Source organism: Petaurus breviceps, unplaced genomic scaffold (genome assembly GCF_028583685.1).
Source record: "Petaurus breviceps papuanus isolate PSGF00001 unplaced genomic scaffold, PetGlider_PUasm1.0 90760, whole genome shotgun sequence".
In the NCBI taxonomy this organism is placed as follows: domain Eukaryota; kingdom Metazoa; phylum Chordata; class Mammalia; order Diprotodontia; family Petauridae; genus Petaurus; species Petaurus breviceps.
Window position 1 is genome coordinate 5,234,771 of NW_027187338.1, and position 18,127 is coordinate 5,252,897.

Genomic DNA, 18,127 nt, shown 5'->3' on the forward strand with positions numbered 1-18,127 from the left:
CTCCCTTCCCCATTCACCAAGGCCAGTCCCATGAAAATACAGAACTTTCTAAGAAGCAATTGAATGCAACAATGGAGAAAACATTGCCTCTGGAGTCAATAAGAATCATAAATATCTTTAAATTTTGCAAAGCACTTTACAAATATTAACTCATTTCTTTCTCACAACAACCTGGGAGGCAGGTGCTATTATTATTCCCATTTTACAGATGAGAGAACTAAGACTGAGAGAGATCAAGTGATGACCTCAGTTTCCTCATCTGTAAAATAAAGGTGTTAATCTCAACAGCCTCTGAGCCTTCTTCTGCATGACACTATAGTGAGCACTGGTCCTGGAATCAGGAAGACCTGTGTTCAGATCTGGCTTTAGAAACTTATTAGTTTCATGGCCCTGGGCAAGTCACTTAACCTCTGTTTAACTCAACTAATCATTATTAGAGATGATGGAGATGCCTTCCCCCAGACACCTTTCTTTTTAGTATCTCTAATGCTGATTAACCATCTCCAGGTTGCAGGGTGTCTCTCCCTTTGAAAAAGGATGGACTAGGGGCCTTGCCTCCCTATTCCCTAGTTCCTGTGTCTTCATTGTTTAGGAAAAAGGCATGTCCCCCCTCCCCTCCTGTGATCATGCATCCTCCATCCTCTCCTAGACCAAAGTCAAACAGTCATCCAGAGTCTGAGAGATCTCTATTACATGTAGTGGAGAGAACACTGGTTTGGGAATTCTATCCAACATTTAAGTGTATATAATATGCAAGGCATTGTAGCCTATACTCACCATCCTAGTGGATAGAGAGCTGGCCTTGGAATCAGTAAAACCTGAATTTTCCACATGTGATTGTGTGAACCTAGTCAAGTCACAACCTCTCAGGAACCCAGGCAACTCTCTAAGACACTATAACCTACAGACCTCCATTGATAGAGGAAGTTTTTCACCAGGAATGACCTGTTATTGTTTTCCCTTAAACCTCTTTTTTTTTCAAGTGCACAAGGCACTCCAATAAAGTGATCAATTCTAGGTCTACAAAGACTGGAACAAAATAGTCGGTGCCCTCAGAGAGTGGCCATTCTATGGAAATCAGAAGACCTGGGCTTTGTCATAGCTCTAACACTCTGAGTAGTCCTGGCCAAGCCTAATCCCCCTCTGAGTCTTGAGTGCCCTATCTGGAAAACCATGTTGGAGTAGATGGTCTCCAATATCCATCTCTAAATACTATGATCCTAAATCATAATCCAACCTCTTTCAGGTACCTGTTCTCCATTTCTCATTTCAGGTCAGGAGAATTCTGATTCCTTCCACCTCTACCCCAGACAGTTCAGCCCATCCTTACTATGAAAGTGAGGACATTTAACTCTCCCTATTCCTGCCACTGTGTACCCCAAGAGTCTGCCCTGTTTGGGAGGTAGGAGAAAGAAGGGAGCATTGGGGTCCAGTGGCCTAATTCTCTAAGGGGTCTGATAGATTTAGGATAGAGCACCCTATCTTACTCTCTGAGGACAGGAAGTAGGGATTGCTTCAGAGCATGCATTTTTAAAGATTTCTTATTTAAAAAGTGTTAATTATTTTATTTTTGGTTTTTAACATTCCCTTCCATGAGATTTTGACTTCCAAATTTTCTCCCCCTCTTTCTCCTACCCCCCACTCTAAGACGGTATGCAATCTGATATAGGCTCTACATATACATTCATATTAAACATTTTCGCATTAGTCACGTTGTAAAGAAGAATTAGAACCAATGGGAGGAACCATGAGAAAGAAGAAACAAACAAAAAAAGTGAATAGTATGCTTCCATCTGCATTTAGACTCCAAAGTTCTTTCTCTGGATGTGGACAGCATTTTCCATAATGAGTCTTTTGGAGTTGTCTTAGATCTTAGATCTTTGCTTTGCTGAGAAGAGCTAAGTCTATCATGGATGATCATCACAATGTTGCTGTTACTCTGTACAATGTTCTCCTGGTTCTGTTCACTTTACTCAGCATCAATTCATGTAAATCTTTCCAGATTTTTCTGAAGTTTACCTGCTCCTCATTTCTTATAGCACAATAATATTCCATTACATGCATATACCACAACTTGTTCAGCCATTCCCCAATTGATGGACATCCCCTCAATTTCCAATTCTTTGCCACCACAAAAAGAGCTGCTATAAATATTTTTGTACATGTGAATCCTTTTCCCATTTTTATGATCCCTTTGGGATATAGCCCTAGAAGTGGTATTGCTGGGTCAAAGAGTATGCACAGTTTTATAGGCCTTTGGGCATAGTTCCAAATTGCAGAGCATGCATTTAAATGCCAAATTGAAGCTGGGGGGCTGAGAAAGGGTCATCTGGGAGAGGGAAGGAGTACTGGCCTTTTAAAAAGGCTGATCCTTCTGTCAGTCAGTTGTGATAGACAGGTCTAGCACATGTTTCCAATGAAGATCCCACACCTGCATTCCCAGTCTGCCCTAATGGAGTTAGCCTTATGGCCTCCCTCATTAACAAAGCCTTGGCCTAGCTCAGATTTCTGGGTCTCAGTTCTTGGATGTAACCTGTGGGCTTTGTCAATGTTTCATCATTGGGGAGGGGAGGGAAGGAGGGATGGAAGGCCCTTTCTCAAACACTGAGCTGAGTAGGAGGTTGGAGAGGGCAGAGTTATTCAGGAAACCTAACAGCTATTAGGAACCTGATTTGAAGGAGTAACTCGTTCAGTCCCTTGTCTCTTAAGCTCTGCTAGCTGAGGCATCATTACAACAGCAGCAGTAGCCACCACAAATTCTACTCCATTCCTCACAATGGCCCTAGGAAATAAATGCTGCAGTTATTGGTGTTATTAACCTTCCTGTTTTGCAGATGATTAAACTGAGGCTGGGAGAGATCATTTGTTTTACCTGCCTAGAATTAGATAGCTATTAAATATTTGAGATGGGGGTCCAACCCAGGTCCCCCTGAGTCTGAGGCCAGAATTCTATTCATTGGATCACAGGGATACTGAGAGGGACCCTTCTTTAAGTATGGGTTGGATTCTTCCTTGCATGACTATATTTGATCTCTGAGGCACTGTCCACTGCTGAGTTTCAGCATTTCTAGCAAGACGCCCTATGAATGCTAGCAATGTCCCCTCAAACTTCTAAGTTTGCTTCAATCAAATCTCAGCAAGAGTTTCCACATGGTAATTTTTAGGCTTATTCCAGGAACCACCACAACATTGTATGAATACCTCGTTACAACATTATTTTGTCATTTATTGACAAAACTATAACTAGGAATTATTGTACCTGAGTCACCTTCAGTTGGGTTGGTGGGGGGTGGGGTGGACCATGGTGGCACACAGGACAGTTCAACTCTAGCAACCCTTTGCCTTCAGAATAAACAAACTTTTCTGGTTGACTTTTGAAAAAAATGTTAAATTTTTCCCAATTACATGTAAATAATTTTTTTTTATTTTGAGTGCCAAATTCTCTACACCCCTGCCCCTCATTGAGAAGGCAAGCAATTTGGTATTGGCTATACATGTGGAGTCATGCAAAACTTATATGCATATCTATCATGTTGTGAAAGAAAACACAGACCAAAAAGAAAAAAATTAAACCAAACCAAGAGAAATAAAGAAAGCAAAAAAAGAGTTTGCTTCCATCTGCATTCAGACTTCATCAGTTTTTTTCTCTGGTATGGATAGCATTTTTCATCATAAGTCCTTCTGAATTGTCTTGGTTCTTTGTACGACTGAGAATAACTAAGTCATTCACAGCTGATCATTGTACATTGCTGTTACTGTGTTCACTCTTCTAGTTCTGCTCATTTCACTTTGCATCAATTCATATAGGTCTTTCCAAGTTTTTCTGAAATCTGCCTGCTTGTCATTTCTTTTAGCACAATAGCAATATGCATGTATATATATACATATACATATATATATATATATCAAGCACATGACAATCACATATCACAACTTGTTCAACCTTTTCCCACTTGATGGGCATACCCGCAATTTCCAATTCTTTGCCATCATGAAAAGAGCTATTATAAATATTATTGTACAGATAGGTCCTGTTGCCTTTAAAAAAAAATCTCTTTAGAATACTGACCTAGTAGTGGTATTTCTGGGTCAAAGGGTATGCACAGTTTTATAGCCCTTTGGGTATAGTTCCAAATTGCTCTCCAGAATGGTTGGATCAGTTTACAACTCCACCAACAGTGCTTTAGTATCCCAATTTTCCCACATCCCCTCTAACATTTGTCATTTTCCCTTTTTGTCAAATTAGCCAATCTGATATGTGTAAGATGGTACCTCAGAGTGGTTTTAATCTGCTTTCTCTAATCAATAGTGAGTTAGAGCATTTTTAAATGTGACTTAGATAGCTTTGATTTCTTCATCTGAAACTGCCTGTTTATATTCTGTGATCATTTATCAACTGGGGAAATGACTTATGTGCTCATAAATTTAACTTGATTCTGTGCATATTTGAGAAATGAGTCCTTTTTTCAAAGAAACTTGCTATAAATTTTTTTCCCATGATTATGATTACCAACTGTGTATAAGGATAGCTAGGTAGCAAAGTATATAGAGGGATGGATCTTGAATCAGAAAGACTCTTCTTCCTAAGTTCAAATCTGGCCTCAGACACTTATTAGCCATGTGACTTTGGGCAAGTCAGTTCACCCTGTTTGCCTCATCTATAAAATGAACTAGAGAAGGAGATGGTAAACCACTCCAGTATATTTGCTAAGAAAATCCCAAATAGGGTCACAAAGAGTAGGAAACAACTGAAAAATGACTGAACAACTGTGTATTTTTCTCCATCCCATTTTTCTCTTGTATATCCTTCTTTCTCTCTCTCTCCTTTTACCCTGTCCTTCTTCAGAAGTGTTTTGCTTCTGACTACCTCCTTCCTCAAACCACCCTCTTTTATATCAGCCTCCCTCTTTTATCCTTTTCTCCTTCTACTTCTCTGTAGAGTGAGATAGATTTCCACAAATGAGTATGTATATCATTCCCTCTTTGAGTCAATTCTAATGAGAATGTAATGGGAATGGGAATTTGAAGATCTTCCCTGCCCCTTAATAGACCTAGGGGGGAGTTTTAAGACCTCCCCTGCTTTGAAAGTAAACTCTTGCCCCCAGTAGGCTGAATGTAATCACATGGAGCCTGTGATGGAGGAAATTTGCTGAAGAGAGCAGTAGAGCCCACAGGAAGCTTCCCTGCTGTGAAGATAAACTCTGCCCCCTAATAGGCTGAATGTAGTCACATGGAGCCTGTGGTGGGAGGAGTTTGCTGAAGGGAAGCAGAGCCCACAGGAAGCTGGGAGCCAGAGCTAGGGAGTCTATGGGAGAGAGAGGTGCTCAGGCAAGGAGATAGAGAAGTTTGTGAGTAAATATTGATCTTATATTGGTTTGTGGGAAGGCTAAAGGATGCTGTGGCTTTCAGTGTTATTATGATTTTTTAATATCTTTGGTACTATGATGGAATTGGCTAACTGGTTTTGGGATTCGGTTTTCTAGTGTTTAAATAAATGTTTCAGTTATATCCTCTATATGGAGAGTTTGGTATATTTTGCCATCAAACGTCATGCGATATTTATAGTCACAGTCTTTAGCATGATCATGGGCATTGTAAATATTGTATTGGTGCTACAGAGAATAAGGTTCAAGCATTGTCCTCCACCCCCACCCCATTCTCCCCTCTACTGTAAAAGTTCTTTCCCACCTCTTTTATGTGAGATGATTTACCCCATTCTACGTTTCTCTTCCCCCTTCTCCCAGTGGATCCCTCTTTCTTACCTCTTAATTTGATCTTTTTAGACATCCTATCATAGTCAACTCATACCTGTGTTCCTCCTAACTGCCCTAATAATGATAATGGTTTTAGGACTTTCAAGTATCATTGTCCCATGTGGGAATATAAATAGTTTAACTTTATTAAATCCCCTATTATTTCTCTTTCCTATTTACCTTTTTATGCTTTTTTTGAGTCTTGTATTTGAGAATCAGATTTTCCATTTCACTCTGCTCTTTTTATCTCAAATGCTTGAAAGCCCTCTATTTCATTAAATATCCTTTCACCCCCCTCCCCATTGATTATACTCAGTTTTTCTAGGTAGGTGATTCTTGGTTGTTATCCTACTTCCTTTGTAGTCTGAAGTATCATTCCAAGCCCTCTGATACTTTAATGTAGAAGCCACTAAATCTTATGTTATCTTGACTGTGGCTTCACTATATTTGAATTGTTTCTTTCTGGTTGCTTGCACAATTTCTTCCTTAGTGTGGAAGCTCTGGAATTTGGCTATAATATTCTTGGGGGTTTCCATATTGGAATCTCTTTGAGGAGATAATCAGTGGATTCTTTCAATTTCTATTTTACCCTAGAACAAGAGTGTATTATGGCAGTTTTCCTGCATTAAAAAATTTCTTGAAATATGATGTCTAGTCTCTTTCTTTCATCATGGCTTTTAGGCAGTCCAATAATTCTTAAATTACCTCTCCTCAATCTATTTTCCCAGTCAGTTATTGAGATATTTCACATTTCCTTCTTTTTAAAATCTTTTCAATTGCCCAATTCTAATTTTTTTTAAGCAATTGGGATTAAGTAACTTGCTCAAGGTTACACAGCCAGTTATTTTGTGTGGGTGCCAAATATCTGAGGCCAGAACCGATCCCAGGTCTCCTGACACTGGGGCCAGCACTCTTACTCACTGTGCCACCTGGCCACCCCCCCAATTCTAATTTTTAAGGAATTATTTTCTTCAGTGAGTTTTTGTATCTTCTTTTCCATGTGATCAGTTCTACTTTTTAAGGTATTCTTCTGGTAATTGGTTTTTTGTGCCTCTTTTTCCATTTGGCCTATTTTTTTTGAGGCATTTATTTTCTTCTGTATTTTTTGTGGCTCTTTTACCAAGCTGTTGACTTTTTTTCATGATTTTCTTGCATCACTTTTATTTCTTTTCCCAATTTTTCCTCTACCAGTTTTATTTGATTTTAAAAATCCTTCTTTAATTCTTTCAAGAATTCTTTTTGGACCGGAGACTAATTCCACTCAATCCCTGAAATTATCTTGTATTTACCACATATTCACATATGTGTATATATAAAACCTTCCAGGGTTGTTGTGAGAATAAAATAAGATAATATTACTAAAGCACTTCACAAACCTTAAAGTGTTCTATAAATGCCAGCTATTATTGGGGAGAATCAGTCAACAAGAATTTATTATATGTGTATATAGAGAAATATATACACATATATGTGTATACACACATGCTCTATCCCCTGATAGAATTGAAATTTCTTGAGGGTATAGAATGTTTCATTTCTGTCTTCATATTCCCAGTGTCTAGCAAGTGCCTTGCACATTAGTAGGTGCTTAAGAAAGAAATGCTTGTTGATTGAACTGTATCCACACAATAAAAATCATTGTATCCTTGGTACCTAACACTGTACCTAGTACACAGTTCAAAATAAATGCCTGTTGAATGAGTGAACTGCCTATATAATCACTTAAGGAGTGTGGCAGCTCATTGCACAAACAGTCTAGCCTTTGCTCCCATAAAGTGAAAAGTACTGGGGCTTAAGAGGCAAAAGACAGTCCCTGACCTCAATGAACCTATGATCTAAAGGCGGAACAGAACATACAAATACACACACACATATATGTATGTATGTATATATACATATATACACATACACACATACATTTGTTTGTATTTATATACATACATACACATATATATGATAAATAGGAAGTAATCAATAGAGGGTGGAAACTTCAGAGGGGTTGGGAAAGACTTCCTGTAAAAGATGAGATTTTAGTTGGGACTTAAAGGAAGCCAGGGAAGCCAAAAGGCAGAGTTGAGGAAGAAAGAAGAGCTAGCAAAAAAGCCTGGAGCTGAGATGGAATAGTTTGTTTGTGGAACAGGCAGGAGGCCAGGATGAGTAGATCAAAGAGGAAGTGAACCCTGAGAGAGGAGGGCCCAGGTGATGCTGCAGTGTAGAACAAGCTGGGAAGGGTCTATAAGTTGAGACACTGGGCTACAGGACTATGTGGCAGGTAGATCAGATAGGCATGATTTACCTAGATTTGAATTAATTTGATTTAAAACTAAATTTCCCTGTCTTTCCTTGTCTGGAAATGCAGGGGCCACTCACAGGGCCCCAGTCCTACTGTTGATGGGGACAAAAACTTTGACCTGCTCCATTTTTTACTTGGGCCACTTTGCTCTTTCCTTAGGCATTCTGGCACCACTCCCACCCTGCAGGAACTCAACATATTGGTTCTGGACTTAGATTAAGAGGTCCAAAATAGAACTCATCCTCTTTCCATTTAAACCCTCTCCTCCCTCTTCTATCTTCCTGATTACTATAGAGGGCAACACCATCTTCCCAGTCTCTCAGATTCACAATTTAGGCATCATCCTGTATTCCTTACTCTCCCTCACTACTAAACCCCCAGTGCATCCAATCTGTTGCCAAGACTTGTCAATTTCATCTTTGCAACATCTCTGGATATGCCCCTCTTCCTTCCTCTGATATTGCCACCACCCTAGTATACACCCTCATCACCTCACAACTGGACTTTTGCAATAGCCTACCGTGTTTCCCCGATAATAAGACCTATCCCGAAAATAAGCCCTCCTCTTACTGTGTAAGATTCCTCTAAAATAAGCCCTCCCCCGAAAATAAGCCCTATTGAGATTGCTACTGTAGTGAAGGTGATCCCCTGCGCTACACGCTACATTACGGTACTCTCTGTATGCACCATCCCCCACCCCCCAGTGAAACGCACGCTGCGCTCCGAGCTGCATCCAATCAGAGCTGCAGCAGTGAGCGCGTCATCCTGTTCTTCCCCAGTGATTTGCTTATTGAATAAAGGTACATTTTTTTGTTCACATTTACCTGTTTATTAAAATTGCTGTCAATGGTTCATTAAAATAAGCCCTCTGGTGTTTTTCTGTCCAAAAAAATATAACAAGACAGTGTCTTATTATCGGGGAAACACGGTACCAATGGATCTACTTGCCTCAAGACTCTAGCTACTCCAATCCATTCTCCATTCAACTGCTAAAGTGATTTTCCTAAAGCCTAGTGGGACTATGTCATCCCCCACCCCTAAACGCAATACATTCCAGTGGTTTCCTATTGCCTCTAGGATCAAATACAAAATGCTCTATTTAACATTCAAAGCCCTTCATAACTTGATCCCTTCCTACCCTTCCAATCTCCTTATATCTTACTTCTCACCATGTACTTTTTGATCCAGTCACCCAGTCCTTGTGCCTGTTTCACAAACAAAATATTCCATTTCAGTTCCAGGCTTTTTTACTGGTTGTCCCCTATGCCTAGAATGTTCTCCTTCTTCAACTCTGCCTTTTGGCTTCCCTGGCTTCCTTTAAGTCCCAACTAAAATCTAATTTTTTACAGGAAGTCTTTCCCAACCCCTCTAAGTGCCCACCCTCTATTAATTATTTCTTATTTATCCTATATATAGCTTGCTTTGTATATATTTGTTTGTATTTTCTGTTCCCTATTAGATTGTAGGTTCCTTGAGGGCAAGGACTGTCTTTTGCCTCTTTGGCCCCGATGCTTAGCACTTTGCCTGGCACACAGTAGGTGTTTAATAATGTTTCCACTGAGCATCTTTTACCCATTGTAGTCAGAACTCTTCAACTCAAATTATACCCCAGCCTCAGCCTCCCACAGTATCAGGGATAATAGGCATATACCATATGTCTGGCAGTTTACTTAAATTTTAGTGAAGCATTTGATAAAGTACTTAAAATTATTATTATGGAGAAGATGGATAGACAGGGACTAGAAAACATCACTATTTGAGGGTTTCCAAACTGGTAAAGTCCCTGGACTAAGAGCACTATTAATGGTTTGATGTGCTGCTTCAGGGGTCTCCCCTGCCCCTTCTTAGAGGTCTTTATGCCTATCAGGTAGTAAGGTATTTGTCCAGGTATTGGTTGGATTAATTAGTCTTTAAAGTCCCTTTCACCTTGACATTCTGGGATATTGCAATGTGCCTTTGGCAGAAAGCCACCATTTGAGTGGTCCAGGGATCTGTAAGTGGTCCTGTGTTGCTTAACATTTTTATCAATGATGGGTACGAAAGTATAGTTGGACCATTTATCACATTTTCATACAACGCAAAGCTGGGAGAGGTAGCTAACATTTTAGATATCAACAAGTAGCCTTTTCCTTTGAATATATGAAAGATGGCTCTCATCCTCCTCTTGTGGACCATCCTCTTGTTCCCATCTAGGGCCAGTATAGCCTGTTCAGCACCAGGGCTAGAGATTTCATTTGGCCCAGTCATCCAAAATTATCATGGAGGGCTATCATGGTAAGCTTTGAGCAGTGCTAATTGATTCTCATTCTTTGTATGGGATTAGATATTGTTCAGTGCTGTTCTCCATGACAGTTATTCCCTCAATAGTAATTCATTCAGGGTAGCTGATGGATTCCCTGGGACTCATGCCATATTCTAACGGACAATATCACTGCTTATAGATAGACTCTAAGCTTTCCAGCATAGTCAATCTGGGGATAGAGGCCAATTTCAATATGGGCCCTAGGAAGCTTCTCCAGGTTTAAGAGCTACTTTGGGGGAAAGCTAGGTGGCGCAGTGAATAGAGCACCGGCCTGGAGTCAGGAGGACCTGAGTTCAAATCCAGCCTCAAACACTTAACACAAAAACTAGCTGTGTGACCTTGGGCAACTCACTTAATCTCAATTGCCCTCCAAAAAGCAAAAAAAAAAACCAACAACCCAAAAAGATACTTTGAGTCATCATCAATGCAACATCACAGCTCACACATCTCCATTTTCTCTCTCTTTTTTTTTTTTTTGCCAGACCAAACCAAAGAACACATTAATTCAAAGCAAAAGGCATTTAATTAATCAGGCTATCAAGGTAAATAACAAAGAAAATCCTACTCTCCTCTCCCCATACCCACAGAGTACCCATATATTACCACACCACTAGTGGGCAAAGGAACACATGTAGCAAACATTAAGGCATAAGGGCATAAGAGAAGCCTGTGTTCCTAAGGCTGTGTCCCAGCTGGAATCCTTCTCTGTCTCCAAAACCACCACCTCTGATGTCATTCATTAATCTAGTCATTTCATTTGCTGGGACTGCCAAACTCAAGTCATAATTTCATCATATTCAGTATTGATTTTGTAGTTATGCTTTCCCTTTATATTGACATAGTCACTGTGTATGCTGTTTTCCTGGTTCTTGTTACTTTATTTTGCATCAGTGGTATGTCTTCTCATGTTTCTCAGTATTCTTCATATTCATATTTTTTCACAGTCCAATAATATTTCCTTATATTCATGTACCACGATTTGGCCACTGCCCAGTTAACAAACAATAACTCTGTTTCTAGTTCTTTGCTACTACAAAAGGTGCATCTATAAACACTTTAGTGTACATGAGTACCTCAGTTCAGATCGTCATCACCTCACAACTAGATTAATGCAATAGTCTCCTAATTGGTCTCCCTGCCTTAAGTATGTCTCATTTCCAGTCCATCCTACATACTGATGACAAAGTGATTTTCTTAATCTTGGATCTGATAACATCATTCTTTCAATGTATTTCAGTGACTGCCTATTGCCTCTTGACTAAAAATATAACTTTTTCTGTTTATCTCTTAAAGCCTCACAAAACCTGGCTCTGGTCTATCTTTTCAGCTTCAGTGGATATTACTCCCCACCCCCACATCCACCCTACACTCTATGGCTCAGCCCATACACACCATTCCACACACACAACACTAATACCCATCTCCATGCTTTTGCACTAGCCTACCCTCATGCTTAGAAAGTACTTTGTCCTCTACCTTCTAAAACCTCTCTCTTCCTTCAAGATGAAGCTAAAACACCACCTTCTCCATGGAGCTTTTCCTGATCCCCCAATTATAGTTTTCTCCCTCCCAAACGGTTTTGTATTTATTGTTTATATTTATTCTGCGTATCTTTATAGATGTGCTTTTCTCCTCTATTGGAATGTAAGTTCCTTGGGAGTAAGGATTGTTTCATTCTTTGTATTTATATCCCTAGCAAAGTGCCTGGCACATGAGGTGTATAGGTGTTCATGGAAGACTAGCACCTCTGGTGTGAGGGTGTTCATTGCTGCTCTCCACCTTTGGTGTCCAACCAGTCACCCAACTCTCGCCTGTGGCTCCAAGAAGCTGTAGTATGTGCAACAGCCATCCCCGGTAAATTGTTTCAGCGTATGGGCTAAACCAACTTGAGGGAAACTGGCAGACCTCAATCCTTTTAATGAGTTAGAAGATGTCTACCCCAAGCATGTGAAGACTTCCCCTAAGTGGAATGGGCAGATTTGTTCCAATGGCCATGAATGCCCTGTGAACCTGCTTAGGTCATCTACTTTATCCCAGGCCATCACCAGTTATCTTGACAATTCCACCTCCCTTATTTGTGTGGGAGTCAAAGACATCACCCATGCCATTTTTACCATTTTGACCTCAAAAGTTCATACGGATTAGTTGTGTCCAACCTGCATTGTAGCCTTCCAAGCTCATGCTGTTTTGATCAGCTGCAGCTGAACAGACTGTACCTTACCCCCAACAAAGTGATAACATTTTGGTCCTCTTTGAGCATGAAGGACAACATCCAAGGCATGTAGTGGGTACTTAAGACTTGCTTATTGATTGATTGCTTTCTACCAACAGCACTATCACTTTCCTAGTCACCTGGACTCAAAACACTGGAGTTATCTTTGACTCTTCCCTCTCTCTGAACATCTAATCACTTACCACATCCTAGATTCTACCTCTGCAGTCTCTCTTACATGTCTTAAAGAGAATCCCAGCACACAATCTAAAACTTTTATCCCCTTGCAACTGGACTATTAAAATAGCTTCTTTACTGCTCTGGGCATCTTAGTAGAGTGTAAGATCAGTGTGGGCCAATACTGTGTCATATAATAGCCGAGAAGATAATGTAACCTTAGGCTCTGGTCAAACCATAACTAGAGGACTTTGTTTAGTCCTGGGCATGGTATTTTAGGAAGGATATATTGACAAATTGGAAAGAAGAGAAAACAGGATGGTGAATGGCCTTAGATCTGACTGAATGAAGACCATTTGAAGGCACTAGGGATCTTTAGCTTGAAGAAGAAAAGACTCAGCTGGGGGACATGATAGAATGTAGGCATCTCCACTAGGGAGTAAACTCCTTGAGGACAAGGATTTCCATTGGGAGCTTTGTATCCTTAATGCCTAGGATAAAGCTTGGCCCATGGTAGACACTTAATAAGATGGCGTTCTCCAGAGCCAGCCGCCAGTTCATTGATTTAAGAATTTCAAGGACTGTCACCTTGAAGAAGGACTTTGTTTGTTTCATCTGGCCCTAGAAGACAGAACCTGGAGCAATGAATGAATATTGCAAAAAAAAAAAAAAAAAAGGAGTGTGTGTGTGTGTGTATGTAAATTTAGGCCTGATGTGAGGAAACACTTCCAGTTATAGCACTCTGATAATCTATGGGCTTTCTTGGGACGTAGTGAGTTCCTCCTCACTGGAGAGCTTCAAGCAAAGACTAAATAACCACTTATGTGTTAGGTAGTTTTAACCGGGAGATTTTTTCAAGCATGAGCTGGACTGGATGGCTGCTGGAATTACTTCCAACCATGAGATGTAGTGAAATGTTTCCCTGGAAGAGTTGGGCGTGGGGTGAAATAAGAACTTGGATAGCTGGATTCATCTTGGGCTGGGGAAGGCTGAAGCAGGACCATCATTTTCCAGAGCTGTGGTACCCAGAGGGAACCTGACCCTGCCTTTACTTTAGTATAATGTGATGCTTAAACCTGACTTCAGGGCATAAGGATTAATGTAGGGTGATGGAAATATCACTAGAAATCTAGACTCCAATCCTTTCCACCCCCCATCCACAGACAATTGTGTAACTTCAGGCAAATTTCTTCTTTCTAGACCTCAGTCCCTCATCTATAAAGTGTTGATAATAATTCCTGCCCTGCCCCCCTCACAGTACCTAAAAGAATAGATGGGAAAGCATTTTTTGATGGGATTCATTGCATACATGAGAGGAATTAGTATTTTGATACATTTCCCACGAGTCTAAGGAGGGAACTGGCATCAACCTGGCATTCTCCCCATTCTAACTCAATATCTACCCTGAATTGTGAGTTTCCTGCTCCTTGTGGACAAGAACCTTAGGCTCTTCTTCTGCCTGTCCTTCAGGGCAAAGGAATTCTAGTCATTTCATCTCTGAAGTATCATTCTTCCCAATGTTGCCCCTGTCCTAGATGTTTCTACTGGCCCTCCCCAGCTACAGCCCAGCTCACTAAAGACAGACAGGCGTTCCCCAGAACCAGCCCCCAGCTAGACTAACTGTCCCTGTCTGGAATAAGTTTCCTCTCTGGGAGGAGGGGAAGAGAGTTTGAGGAGTCAGAGGATACCTCAAAGGGACCATAGAGGCCAACTACTTCAACCCTCTTATTTTACAGAGAACCAAGAAACCCAAGTTGTCCAGTTGGCTTGTTAAAAGTCACACGAGTTAAGAAGAGAAGGGAAAATAAGAGAGAAGGGAATCACAGAAAAGAGGGAAAGGGGAGTTGAGGAGAGGAGAGAAGGATGGCCTTATGGCTAAGGCTTCAGTGAGGACCTTGTGTTCCCACAGGATCAGGGTGAGTGTGGCCTGGAGCTGAGGGGTGGGGGTCTGAGTCAGCTGTGTTCGTGACAGCCTCTTGTGCTCCCAGTCCTCCTCTGGACAACAGTTACACACACCAGGCTGGTCCCATAATTAGGTACAGGTGCCCTTCCCCGCTCAGCTCAGGTCCAGTCAGTGGCCTCATTAGGATGGACTCAGCCAAGTCGAAGGCAGACTCTGAGCAAGGAGGGAGAGAGGAAGGGAAAATAACAGCTCCTGGCTCCTCTCTCTATTCCCTCCCTAGCCCCCAGTCTCTACCTAAAGTCAGAGTCTTTCTCCCTTGTCAGGCTGTCTACTGAAAGTACGATCTCCCTCAATACCCACATGTCCTGGGGGGGAGGGGGGGTGTCTCCAAACCTCAAATACCCCACCCCTTCCCTGAGCTCCCTTGAGCCCCCCTGAGCCTTTCTTTAGCTCTGACTCCTTCCTGAGTGGGACCTCCCCCAGCTCCCTAGCTCTGCCTTCCTCTTTTCTGAACTCCCCTGAGCCCTCCCTTAGCTCTCTCTGAGCTCTTCTGATCCCCTTTTAAGCTTTCCCTGAACCCTCTTAGGCCCTTGCTTGAGCCCTCCTTGAGTTGTCTCTCTCCAGATAATCTCTGCCCAAAGGGAGGCATGATATTGGACCCTGCGCCATCAGTGTCAGGAAGCTCAGACCCCCGGTTAACTCTTCCCTCTTTCTTTGGAGCCTCCCAGTACTCACAGGGTCCTTCCCCACCAAATGATCTTTATTATACTCTGAATATTTTTGTATGTAACTAGCTGTCTGCATGTGTAAGCTCCCTGAGGGCAGAGAATGTTTTTGCCTTTGCTTTGTATTCCTCGTGTTGGTTGTTGTTTTGTAATTGTTCCTCCTTCATTTTCAAAGAACAATGACCTCATGGGTGATGTCTAGACTTGTACATGGATGGGATTTAAGTGAGGCAGTATCGAATAAAGTCATCAGACTCACTCTGTCTTCTAGTACTTGGCACATAGTAAGTGCTATAAAAAAATACTTGTTGACTTGGCCACAGGGACCTAGAATCCAGGGCCAAAACTGGTCCTTCCTTGGAAGGGGTATGGAAAGGCAAGCCTGTTATGACAGTACTAGGCTATTCCACTCACTCCCTCCTACCAGATTGTGATTCTATGTGAGGATGTGTGTGTGTGTGTGTTTGTGTGTGTGTATGTTTGTGTGGGTCTCTCTGTGTCTTTTTGAGTGTCTAAATCTGAGCCTCCAAGCCTCTCAGGCCTCCCACAGCACATGGGGCTCATTATTACATCTCTCCCTTCCTCCCCTGGGCTTTGCTAACCACAAGCCCTGGCATGAACCTCCCTCTCGGGGGTCACTGCGACAACCCACAAACATACTCTGTACTTGGACTAGGTTTAAAGCCGGGCTTTTCTTGCTCCTTTTTCCTTTGGGTTTTTTCAGGGGCTTCCTTTGGCTGTGAAGGAGGGAGTCCTGGGAACCAGGCAGAGTTAGGCAGAGCAGGCTGCCTCTCTCTCCAGGGCCAGCCCAGCAAGACAGCTCAGGCCTGGCCCAGGTCCCCTCTTCACCTACTCTCCCCTCTCCTCCTGTAGTGGCTTGTTGTGGAGGTCAGAGTACAAGATGGTGTTGAAGCCCTTATACATGTATATATTCAAGGATAAATACACACGTGTGCTGGGATGAATGTCCATATGTGCTTGGACATTGACTTTTACACGTGGGCCCCAATAATAACAATAGTTATCATGCATGTAGGTTTGCAAAGCACTTTACCTATATTATGTTATTTGATCCTGACAACAACCCTGCAAGGTAGACGCTATTATTGTCTCCATTCTACAGATGAGGAAAGCTGAGGCTGACAGAGGCTGACTTTCTCAGGGTAACACAACTCAGGTCTTCCTGACTCCAAGTTCATCATGCTATCTAATACACAGCCTAGTTGCCAAAATATACTCTCATGGATATCCAGATAGGGAATGTATGTTCAGGGGTGGGGAACTGCAGCCTCGAGGTCATATGTGGCCCTCTAGATCCTCAAGTGTGGCCCTTTGACTAAATCCAAACATCACAGAATAAATTCTTTTATTAAGGATTTTACTGAGGATTCTGTGTCTAGAATCTAGACATAGGTCGAATAGAAATATAGACCAAGAAACCACATAAGCCCCTAGTAACTCTCAGTGCCTGCCTGTATAATGTGTGTAGTCCATGCAAACCTTGACATTCAGGTACTAATACAAATGAATGTTTTGCTCACATTCCATAAAGTACAACTGTCTTATTTTACAGGTAAGGGAACTGAGGCCCACAGGGATTAAGTAACTTGCCTGGTGTCACATAGAGAGTAAGAAAGCAGATCAGTTTTTCTGTTCTTTTGAAGTGCCCTGAAAACAGCACCAGATTAACAACCAGAGAATGACAGAATCACAGGCCTTCACAGCTGGCAAAGACTTTAGTGGTCATTTCAGCTGACCCAGACCTGAAAATCAGTACTTGGGTTCAAATCCCAGCTCTGTTACTGGCACCTGAAGGACCTTGGACAGGCTCCCTCCCCAATTTAGGCCTCAGATTTTCCTCCTTTGGTGATCTTATCAGCTCCCACAGGTTTAATTATCCTTTCTAAGCAGATGATCTCTTTATCCATTCTCAACCTCTCCCCAGATCTCATCCACTCAATTGCTTATTGGTTATCTTGAACAAGATAACCTGTAGACATCTTAAACTCATTCTGTCCAGAGCTGAATCCTTTATCTTTATCCCCAAACCCTCCCCCTCTCCCTAATTTTCTTTTTCCTGTTGATGGCAACACCATGCTCCCAGTTATTTAGGCTGGCAACCTAGGTCCTCTATCCAATCTGTTGGCAAGGCCTGCCATTTCTACCTTCACAACATGTCCTGTATTCTCCCCTTTCTCTTTTCTGACACTGCCACCATTCCAGGACAGGACCTCATCATCTCACACCTGGGCTTCTGCTTGTCCTCCCTGTCTCAGATCTCTCCCCATTCCAGTCCATCTTCCACTGGGGTGTTTCAGAGGACCAGTGCCTCTGGTGAGAGGACTTCCTGAGCCCTCCTCAAGGCTGCTCATCCACCTTTGGTGTCCCTCTCTCACCCAACTCTCACCCGGGGCTCTAAGAAGCTGTGTAGCATGTGCAGCAGCTATACCCAGTAAAATCATCTCAGCAGATGGGCTAAATCAGGGTGAGGGTAACTGATAGGCTTCAGACCATCAGTGAGTTAGGTGGGTGTCTACCTCAAGCATGTGAAGATCTCCCTCAGCAAAATGGATGGATGAAAACAATGTGTTCCAATGGCCACGAAGGCAACTGAAGCAGGTGCTGTGGAGTGCTTAGAGCTTGGTCTAACATTGAAGATGCCAAAGTCATCCACTGCCTCCTGGGCCATCGCCAGTCCTGACTTTGGTCTTGGTCCTGGCCTTCAATGACTCTGGAAGAGAGAGAAGCTGATGCCTCACTTA